We start from the raw sequence: 10,739 nt of genomic DNA on the forward strand, positions 1-10,739 counted from the left end.
TGGCTGGGACACAGGGCACCAAGTCCAGAGGCTGTACATAGCAGCGGGGTCCCTGGGCCTGGCCCACAAAACCATTTGTTCTCCGAGGCCTCTGGGCCTGTGATGGGAGGGGCTACCACTAAGCTCTCTAACATTCCCTGGAGACATTTTCCCCATTGTCTTGATGATTAACATTTGGCTCTTTGTTACTTATGCAAATTTCTGCAGCTGGCTTGAATTTCTCCCCAGAAAATTGGTTTTTCTTTTCTATCACATTGTCAGGATACAAGTTTTCCAAACGTTTATGCTCTGCTTCTCTTGTAAACATAAGTTCCATTTTCAGATCATCTTCTCAAGTTTGAACTTCAACAGATCTCTAGGGCAGGGGCAAAATGCCACTAGTCTCCTTGCTAAAGTATAGCAAGAGGGACCTTTGCTCCAGTTGCCAATAAGTTCTTTATTTCCATGTGATACCACCTTAGCCTGAACTTCATTGTCCACGTCACTATCGGCATTTTGGTCAAAACCATTCAAACAAGTCTCTAGGAAGTTCCAAACTTTCCCACATCTTCCTGTCTTCTTCTGAGCCCTCCAAACTGTTGCAACATCTGCCCATTACCCAGTTCCAAAGTTGCTTCCACATTTTCAAGTATCTTTATAGCAGTGCCCCACTACCTCAGTACCAATTTTCTGCATAAGTACAATTTCACATTGCTATAAACATACTACACAAGACCAGGTAATTTATAAAGGAAAGAGGTTTAACTGACTCATGGTTTCTCATGGCTGGGGAGGTCTCAGGAAACTTAAAATCATGGAGGAAGGGAAAGCAGGCACCATCTTCACATGGCAGCAGGAGAGAGAGGAATGAGCAAAGGAAAAGTGTCAAACACTTATACAACCTTCAGATCTCATGAAAACTCACTCACTATCACAAGAACAGCATGGGGGATATCGCCCCCATCATCCAATCACCTCCCACTAGGTTTTTCCTTCAACGCCTGGGGATTATGGGAATTGCCATTCAAGATGAGATTTAGGTGAAGACACAAAGCCTAACCGTATCAGAGGTGAACCTGATTCGTGATAAATTCTCTGTTCTAATGATAGCTGCTCATTTTTAATAGTATGTTAGAATATTTATCCCAGTTTAGGTAGTCACATAGGAACATAGATCAATATTGAGCTGGGTGTCAAAGGATGTTAGATCTGATTCTGGCAAAGTCTCTAATAAACCTTGAGAAAGTCATCTGGCTTTTCTGTTTCAGTTGCTTCACGTGTTGAAGAAGGAAAAGAATGCTTGTCTTACCCACTTCAGAGGCTTATCCTGAGAATCTTAAATGTGAGAATACTTTGCAAACTACATAGCACTCCCTAAGTGTATGGCTTTTTATTAGGAGGCCCTGCTACCTCCCTACCTGAGGGAGTCTTTCCAGAACCTCCCTGCTCCCACCCCTCACTGGCACTCCTGCTGCTCTGTTTGGAGAAACACATTTTATGGCAGCACAGATACAGACCTGGATCATGGGGTCACTGCTGTGTTTCCATTACAAATACACAGGCTTCAAGCTTCAGCCCTTTCCACATGCTGAACTTCATCGGAGTCCCATGTGTTGAGAGCCTTCTGGAAGAGACCCAACAATTACAGAGGGCTGCATCATACAGACTTGGCCTGCATGTAATTTCAGCCTGAACTTTTGGGGAATTGTTATGGGGTCCCATCCTGCAATCTTTCAACATGGAAAACTCTCCTGGGCCTGGAAGGTTTGGAAATTCTTCAAGAGTGGGAGGTATAGCCTCTAGGATTGAACATCAGGGAGGACCCTGTAACCAGAATGGAACTTAAATCTTATTTCATGAGCCTTCTAATTTTCTGTGTCTGTGTGGCCTTTTACTTGAAATAAATAAGCAAAGGATATAGTTTTAAGTATAGTGGTTTCCACGCTCCTGGGGCTGATTTCTCCTTTGCCCCCCAGGTTGATAGTAGATCACAGTTGTAGAAATGGATCCAAATGGATTTTGCAGAGATAGTCGAAAGCCATGCCAATTTGGCCTCTTTTGTGCAGTAAGTACAGTGTGAGTAGCTGCCAGATAGAGAAGAGAGAACCCCAAGTCAATTATTAATTACTTCAGCTCCCCTAAGGGTCAGCAAATCGCAGCTGCGCAATGTGCTACAGCACCTAAAGTGTGACCGTGGAGAATTAGGGGCACATGTATATACTATTCTGCAAAAGCAAGGGTGTTAGCCATGGTGTCGAATGAATAATGGAAGTAGTCTTTAATCCATGTTTCCATGAATCAGTCTGTTTTTGTCACATTGTTGTCCAGTATCTGTAAGTGGTAGCATTATTCATGAGGCTTAAGTAGACACACAGACCCAGGGAAAGGCTGGAGATGAAAACAAAACTGTAGTATTCATTCATCAGCTTGTGGTGACAACACTGCTGTCAGTATACTGAAAGTCGGCGTGGAGGGGCTGAGACCAGAGCCCCTGGTTCATCGCCTCCATTATAGGATCCTTTGCTGATCTGTTCAAAGTTCCCACTGTGGCTAGCAGCGTGTCTCTGTACCTCATAAGCACCCATTCTTTTTCATTTTTAATGAAATCAGTTTATTTTTCTTCTTTTTTTTTAAAAAAAAAATCAGTACACCAATATCTTCTGGGGGAAAATGGAGCAATCACATTAAAACATACTCCTCAAAGAAGTCCATAACACCTGAACAAAGGAGTTCTTCAGGAAACCCTGTCCTGAGGCAAGAGTAAACAGGTAACTCAATTTTGTAGGTCAAAGGATGGCAAATTTTTCTGTGAAGGGCCAAGACCAGATAGTAACTATTTTTGGCCTTGTGGGCAATAAAAGGGTCTCTGTTGAAAATACTGAACTCTTCATTGTAGCACAAAAACAGCATAAACAATGCTTAAACAAAAGGGCGTGGCTCTGTCATAATAAAACTTTACTTATAAAAATAGACAGTAGTCCAAATTTGGCCCACAGGCTGTAGTTTACTGACTTATACAATAGGCTGCTGCTATGTACAATGTTACATGTGTTGACAGTAAAAAATTCTGCAGACAATAATTAGTGTCTCTTATGTGCCACAGTAGATACCAAAATGAGTTAAGACTCAGTTTTATTCATATACATTGCCTATTAACTATGCAATGGGGGCAGAGAATGGTGTTTTTATTCTTATATTAGACAATAAATATATTAATATATGTAGCTTCAATTCACAGTGTGTGAGGCACTGTTATATGCCTTCTCTTACTTAATCTTCAAAACAATATAGTCAAGTAAACTCCATTATTCCTAGTTTACGAATGAGACAAATATAAGCCCAGAAAGGTTAAGTCATGTCCCCCATTAATTTTATACTAGTTGGTAGTGGAGCAAGGGTCCAACCCAGACCACAAGAACATTATCACAGATGTCCTAGATGACAGATTTTCTTTGAGCATAAATAGTTTATTTTGAAAAAGAGGAGAAAAGATAGGAAACATCTTGAATCCAAATAAGGGAGCTGAGAGGAGGGCTGGGTGTCCAAGACCACTTTTAGGGTGGGTTTTTGTTTTGTTTTATTTTGCTTCGCCTTAACGTTAACATTGTGGCTATGTACTGGAAAGGACATGCATTCTTCATTCTTTTTTCATTACTTGAGAATTGTTGCAACCATTATGCAAAACCAATAAAAGGAAAACTTTTCAAAAAACATGTCCTTTGGCAGGCGATGCCCAGCTGAGGAGCAGCGCAGGTCTCATGGGAGAACAATATGCATTTTGTAAAATTTCTTAAGAGATGATTTATGGTTTTGAGAAAACAAAACAGGAAATTGAATTAAAAGGAGAAACATATTTAAATAATGCTCAAGTGATGACATAACCAACTAAAGTCCAAAAATCACAACCTAGAGTCAGGCCTTGTGAGCTACAAGAATTTTCTGGCATCGGCTGGTAGTGTCCATAAATGAAGAGAGGTGTTTCATTATTTAATTGGTGCTTCATCATAACTTTTGAATAGATAAAAACTAACTTCTTAAATTGGAAATATGTCCCTAAATACAAGGCTCTTGGCATATCTTTGCTGAAAACACTGAAATATTACCTTTATTCTGATGTCACAAATTTTGGTGCCTATCTCTGGATTGACAGAGCTGCACCGTAGGGCACATCAAATGGGTATCTTTCTTCCATGCTCAATACCTCTTGGAGAGTTAGGAATTTTAAAAATGTCCACTATAAGAAAACAGTTTCTATCAGAAAGAAGGAGAATCAAGAGTCATTTGCTATCATCAGTAGTAAATACTTACATAACAAATACACACTTTTTGCCTCGTATTGTGTTCAGTGAATCAAGTTTCAGGTAGAGAAAATGGATTCCTAATTTGAATCAGTATACTATCTCTACAACCTTCTTGTTTGTTTGTTCAAGATTCTTGAATATTAGGAGGTAAAAGAGAGAAACTCTGGGTACCTGAGTATGTTCAAATTCTGAATCTTCACTCAAACATTTCTGAAAAGGGTTTATATTTTTCATTAGTTATAAAATAATGCTTTTTATATCTGAAGAAGATGATTTTTACATACTTTGCATTTTGTTCTCTGTTCTAAAGTATAAGTAAGTGAGTTAGATTATAAAGCCTTTATTTTACAGTGAGGACACTGAGACACTAGGCTATTTTTTAGACAGCAAAGCTCTTAACTACTACCCTAATCTGCCTCTAAAAAGGGACCTAAAAACTGTGCTGTCATTCAAGTGCAATGACATTGTCACTGATACAATTTCAGCAAGAAATGTATCTTGACTTACTTGATTCTATAATTTTGTTGCGATGGGGTTGGGTTTACAAACAACACACATAAACTTTCTTGCTCAGTCCATTTTGTGATGAATGACACACATTTCTGGAATGCCTCACTAGATTCAGCAGTTCAGCTGAACACAACTAACCACATCACATGGTCGTTGAGCCACTAACCATCTAGGAAGTCTATTTATTTTTTATCTTTTCTATCAGACATAAAATCCCCTAGAGTAAGAGCTGTGTCTTTTTTCTTTTGTATCTCTAGCACCTGTCATACAGTATATAGTTTAAAAGAAAAAGTCATCTAAAAGAATCAGGATGGTAAGTAGAAATTATACATGACATGATTTATTTTTACAAAGTTTTTATGTGATATGGTAGATTATTTGCAACATAGCTACTATAATTCTCCTCTAAGTATGCATGCCTCTAGGCTTATCCAGCTGACTTTCATTGACCAATAGAATGCAGGAGAAGTGATAGGATGTGATCCTAAGTCTCAAGAGGCCTTGCAGCTTTTGCTCTTGCACTCTTGGAAACTGGCTACCCATCCAGACTATTCTCTTGGAGACATGTGGCCCAGCTGATAGTGACCACAACTCTAGAGACATCTTTGAAGCCAAGTTAGCCCATAAAGCCCAAATTTAGCCACTGGACAACTGCTAACTGCAGCTTTAGAAGTGACCCTACGTGATATAAGCAGAAGAACCTCTCAGCTGAGCCCAGCCCAAATATGAGCAAATAAAATGGTTACTACTTTAAGTCATTAAGTTTTGGGGTAGTTTTTTTTCATAGCAATAGATAACTGATACCTATGAGCTTATGAAAGCTGAATATTTTCGTCTATCACATCCTCAAAGTGAATAAAACCATACAATTTAATCATAAGAAACCAACTGGAAACACCCACTTGAAAAACCTCTTACAGCTGAAAACATCTCCATCCCATGAGGTTTATCAGAAGTAAGCAGTAGGGATGCTGTTTCTCTATTTTTATTTTTCTTAGAGGAGTCAGTGATGTGAAATTAACTTTACAGGTCAACCTACAGGCATTTCTTCAAAGACTGAGGACACTTGTTTGGTTAGGCCTATGTTTTATATTGTTTGATAATATATTTAGTGAAATCTACTGACATTGTTTTTGTTTGGAATTTGACTTATTACAATAATAGTTTCATGATAATAAACTTAGATTTGAAGAGTTTATGAGCAGCAACCATGTGCTGGAAAGCTAAGGGTCTTGTCCTGAGGGGAAGAAGAAAGGGGTATCCACATTTTACAAAGTTTTATAGGTTTTCTTATCGTGATTACTAAAGGCAGCAGAAAAATCACTCGCTTATTATAAAAACATTTAAAAAGTTGCCAATATAACCATAAATAAAATGCAATTACCTTATCATTGGCAGTGAGTAAAACACTTTGGATGTATTATCTCCATTTTAGATTGATTTTATGCCAGAAATATTGTCACAATTTTATAGATGAGTAAACTGAGGCTCAAGAAAGTTGAGTGACTTGCTAAGTTCATACAAGTTGCCAAGGGATTACTCAAGGACTGAAACCGAGGCTGTCTAACTTCAGAGCATCTTCATTTAACTACAATACTAAATTTATTACATTCCTTAGAAACTAAAATACGATGAAAGACATGGGGAAGAAAAACGCCCAATGAGCTGTGACATCAAGCCATTATAGAACTGCAAGAAATTGTAACTAAAAATTATTTTACTCATATCTTTACCATTATGCCACCTAAATCATTTCAGATGAAAATGTAACTTGTTATGAGGAAGAAATTAATTCTCTCTAGTACCATTTTTTTTCCCTCACAATACCAAGTGGATAGCTTTACTTGAAAAAATCATTTTTCCCAAACTAAAACAATATTATTTCCACTTAGGATTTGCCATTGTATAGAAATAGTTTTGTTCATTGTGTAGACTGTAATCAAGATTGAAACAAATTCAAAAATCTGTCCCAGGGATATTGTTCGAAAGTACCAACAGATGTGAATTCTCTAATAATGCAGGACTACTGTTAGATATGTTTTCTGCTACCAGTGAAATTGGGAAAATTTTATAACTGAGAAAGCAAATTAAGAAAATAAACCCCTTCCTGAACTATCTCCACTAAGAGAACTCTCCATGGAATACCAAATATGTTGAATTCTTTTTGTAATTCAGCTGCAAGGCATAGTGTTCTGTTATATGCCTCTGGAATAGAGAATCACATACATAGAAATACAGAGCTGTTACAGATGTCAGATGAATGAACTGGGTAGAAAACCTTTCTGAACCCCTGTGTACACATCACCAAATAAAGTTGTGAAATCAAACCACTTTAGAGCTCATGAATGAGAGTGAAGTTTGGGGCGCTCTGAGAAGTTTTCCCCTACAAATTTCCTTTTAAATTGACATTGCCCACAAAGATAGGAAAGGTTTCCAATGTGAAAGCAGCTACTAATTGAGGTGCTCATGCCCCAACCTGAAAGCAAATCTCTGCTGTAATAGATCCTAAGATATAAAAGGGATAGGATCTATGGAATTAATTAATTGATGCAGGATTCCCCGCTAGCATGCCTTTGACATCTACTATCTTTTTTTCTCTCTCTCTCAGTTTTTTTAATTGCTCCCCTAGGCAAGTACAGACAACTATAGACAGGAACAAAGTAGAGAATAGAACTGAGGCCATTTGAAAGTCTTGCGTCATGTCATGAAGTGACATCTGTATGATTGAAATAAACCAGACTGCTACTCGTGCTGTGTCCACTTCAAGTTACCTTAATAAAAGGAGATTGCAAAGGGGTCTTTCAGTACCAGGTGTACCCGACAACCTTGACTGTGAACTGGCTGACCCAGCTCAACTTCTCAGTTACTGTCTCAGCTGGCTTTTACATTTTTCTTACCAAATTTTGTTTCAGTTTGAGTAATCTTTGATCATTTAGAATATACTGTTTAAAGTGTTCCTATCAGACAGGAAAACATGTTTTGGGAACACCTTTCTCACATCACGTTCTCTTTGGTGATTGTTTGATAAGGAAAGGAAGAAAGCAAGCAATTTGAACATGGACTCTCTCTGTTCCAGGTTGAGGGGGTGTGAAACTCAGAAGAAAGGAGATGAAAGTCTAAGATGCTGTGTTTTCTCACCAGCGTGGATAGTGAAATGCACAGAACACCATTGTTTACAGTATCTCTGGGCTGTGAAGCCGCCGTGATTGCAGCTGGCTGGGGCAGACTGAAAGGGTAGCATCACCAAAACCCAACTCATTTTCGAAAAACACAAATCCTTTTCACTGCCTGTGGACAAAATTACTGACTGACATGCTAAACCTATTAAATATGTATTTTGCAAATTTTGAAATGAGGAAAAATGCTACATAAAAATTTTTACAGATGCTGAATGATTGTAAATGTGGTTAGAGATGTGGGACTTGCTCCAACTTTGTTCTTTCGTGGATTGCTATTAGCTTACATTTGAAATCTCTGTTGGCCACGTATTTCACATTGTTCTTCCAAATGTAATCATTTCTCTCTTTTATCTGATCTCCTACAGTCTCTCTGTTTTCATCAATATCTGACAGCAATTCCCAAAGATCCAATATAGTCCACTCTAATATCCTTATGTGTACTCTCTTCCCTCTTTGAAATCTAATACCTCAGCAGTGAAATAATTTATTGTGCTTTATTTAGACTTTTATTTTTTGCATGTGCTTTGATATTATCCTTTTGAAAGAAGTTATTTGGAAATTTAAACCAACTGTTCACCAAAAGTTATGAAAGCATGATTAAGAATTTTTCTCTCTTTTTAAATCCCCTTTAAACCTTCATTTTTTGTGTGTGCTATGGCAAATGCCACAAAGTCCATGGGTCTGGCAATGATGGGAAAATGAAGATGAATACTTTTTAGAGCCCCAGCTAATGGGTAAAGCCATACAGAAGATCCAATGAGCCAGAAAAATCAGTGACATTTTATTTTTCTCAGTAACCCTTAGTTTATGTGGTTGTCAGAACCTGGAGATGTTTAATTCATTGAATATGACCTTCTGGTGAAATGACTATGCCACCATTGTACTTGCTAATAAATAAATGAGAGCTACTTGGTTCCAAATTGCATATACTATATTTCTGTTTATCTTGAGGCTTGAAGACATGCATCTTATAAGCACTATCTCAGAATAAGTTTTTGTGGGTACAGTACAGTAATATGTGCACTGTTAAATTAAAGGGAAAGCTTGTTCCAGTGAAATGGTTGGCAGAAGATTATAAAACTTGATGGATAGAAAAATATGCCTTTCAGTGAAAAAGAAAAAGCAGATACAGAAAGCAAGCAATCAGGCCTCTGAGCAGCATCTAGCAATATTCATCCCTTTCCAGTGTTTAAGATCAGTCCACTCTCATATCGCCATTTTCTTCTTTGCTCTTCCCTTTTACTCAAGAAAATTGTCCCTTGGTTGTGCCAAAAATTTGAAGCAAGAATGAAAAATATTTTGCTTTATTGCTAACCTGTGAAAATGTGTTTTTTTTGCCAGTGTTGTGGTGGTTGGGATTTTTTTTTTCTTTCTTTCTTACATAGCTCTATTCCTGGCAGGATAGATCTTGACGTACAAATAAAATTCCATCATAAATAAGTAAACTATGGTTAGAATAAATAAGTAAAATTGATTTGGAGTCTGGAAAAAAATCTATTTCTTATTCTTCTGCTCATGCAAGATATACTTTTCACTGCTTATTACTGAAGCTCTTTCCTCACGACCAGAGTGAGCAAGCAAAGGGAATACCCAGAAAAGAAAAGAAGCTTTCTTTCTCTTTTTGTTATGGGACAGAGCCTCGCTGTGTCACCCAGGCTAGAGTGTAGTGGCATGATCACGGCTCTCTGTAACCTCGACCTTCTAGGTTCAAGTGATCCTCCCACCTCAGACCCCCGAGTAGCTGGGACTATAGGTTTGCACCACCATGCTCACCTAGATACTAAAACTGAGGGAATGGGGGAGTTTCTTTCCTTTTTTGGAAAGTGGAGTTCTCACTATGTTGCTCAGGCTGTTCTTGAACTCCTGACCTCAAGTGATCCTCCTACCTTGGCCTCCCAAATTGTTGGGATTACAAGTGCGACCCACTACACCAGGCCTCCGTTCTTCTCTAACCAAGATATGAACATATGAATCAAGCAGTCTCTGTAAGTACTGCCTGCAGTTCTGAGCATCTTGAAGATAGCTACAGGATGCTCACTCTGTCAATAGAGTTTTATCTGTAAAGACCATGTCTTTTCCAATATACATGAGTGACCATACTAATTCATTCAATAGAAGCATATTAAATGTTTTAGGTGCTCTGGATACAAACAGTGTACAAATCAAAGATAGCTGTCTTCCCTCAGCCATTCACATTTGCATAATGATTAGTGATTTTAATTGTTGAACCAACCAATTAAATATATAGTGTTGATTAAATCTGAATTATATACCAAAGTTGTGTTACTCTATTAGGCATTAAGACACAAAGACTTGATCCTAATTCGCAAGGAGCTCTCAGTCTAGCAGTGAAGAAAGACGTCTAAGCCAATACATATGGTAAATTACTATAATTGCCCTGTTGAACCACGGTAGAGCGAATGCTCAATACTAGTGGGCCGCGTAATTTTGGTAGTCAGTGTTTTTTTTATCTCTAATAGCCAATATTTTCTCTAGACTTGCCATATCAGAAGTTGGCGTCAACTAGATGTGACCTCCCTTTTCTTATGTGTTTACCTATGTTTACAAAATCTGCACTATGAACATCAGTGGTTTGTCTATGTCAAATTTAATTCATCGCATAAATTCAGACTTTGCCAGTTCAAAAATTGTGATGCACCAGATACTTGCTATCATAATTACTCTGGAGATTAAATTAGATCAATCTTGGTCCTCATACACTAAAGTTTAGTTATTAAGGGACAAAACTGGTCTTAACAGATATGTTTTT

At 37.9% G+C, this 10,739-nt stretch overlaps 1 long non-coding RNA gene across 1 annotated transcript in view; it reads left to right on the plus strand.

Annotated features, from left to right (window-relative positions):
• Window positions 1–9,443, plus strand: part of LOC107970220 (uncharacterized) — a 213,182-nt gene extending 203,739 nt beyond the window's left edge. The window contains exons 5-7 of the long non-coding RNA XR_008537318.2: window positions 2,626–2,747; window positions 5,048–5,103; window positions 7,867–9,443. This is a non-coding gene — a long non-coding RNA (uncharacterized LOC107970220). The remainder of the gene's footprint in view (window positions 1–2,625; window positions 2,748–5,047; window positions 5,104–7,866) is intronic.
• Window positions 9,444–10,739: the final 1,296 nt, after the last annotated feature.

This window comes from Pan troglodytes, chromosome 1, assembly GCF_028858775.2.
Source record: "Pan troglodytes isolate AG18354 chromosome 1, NHGRI_mPanTro3-v2.0_pri, whole genome shotgun sequence".
Classification (NCBI taxonomy): Eukaryota; Metazoa; Chordata; class Mammalia; order Primates; family Hominidae; genus Pan; species Pan troglodytes.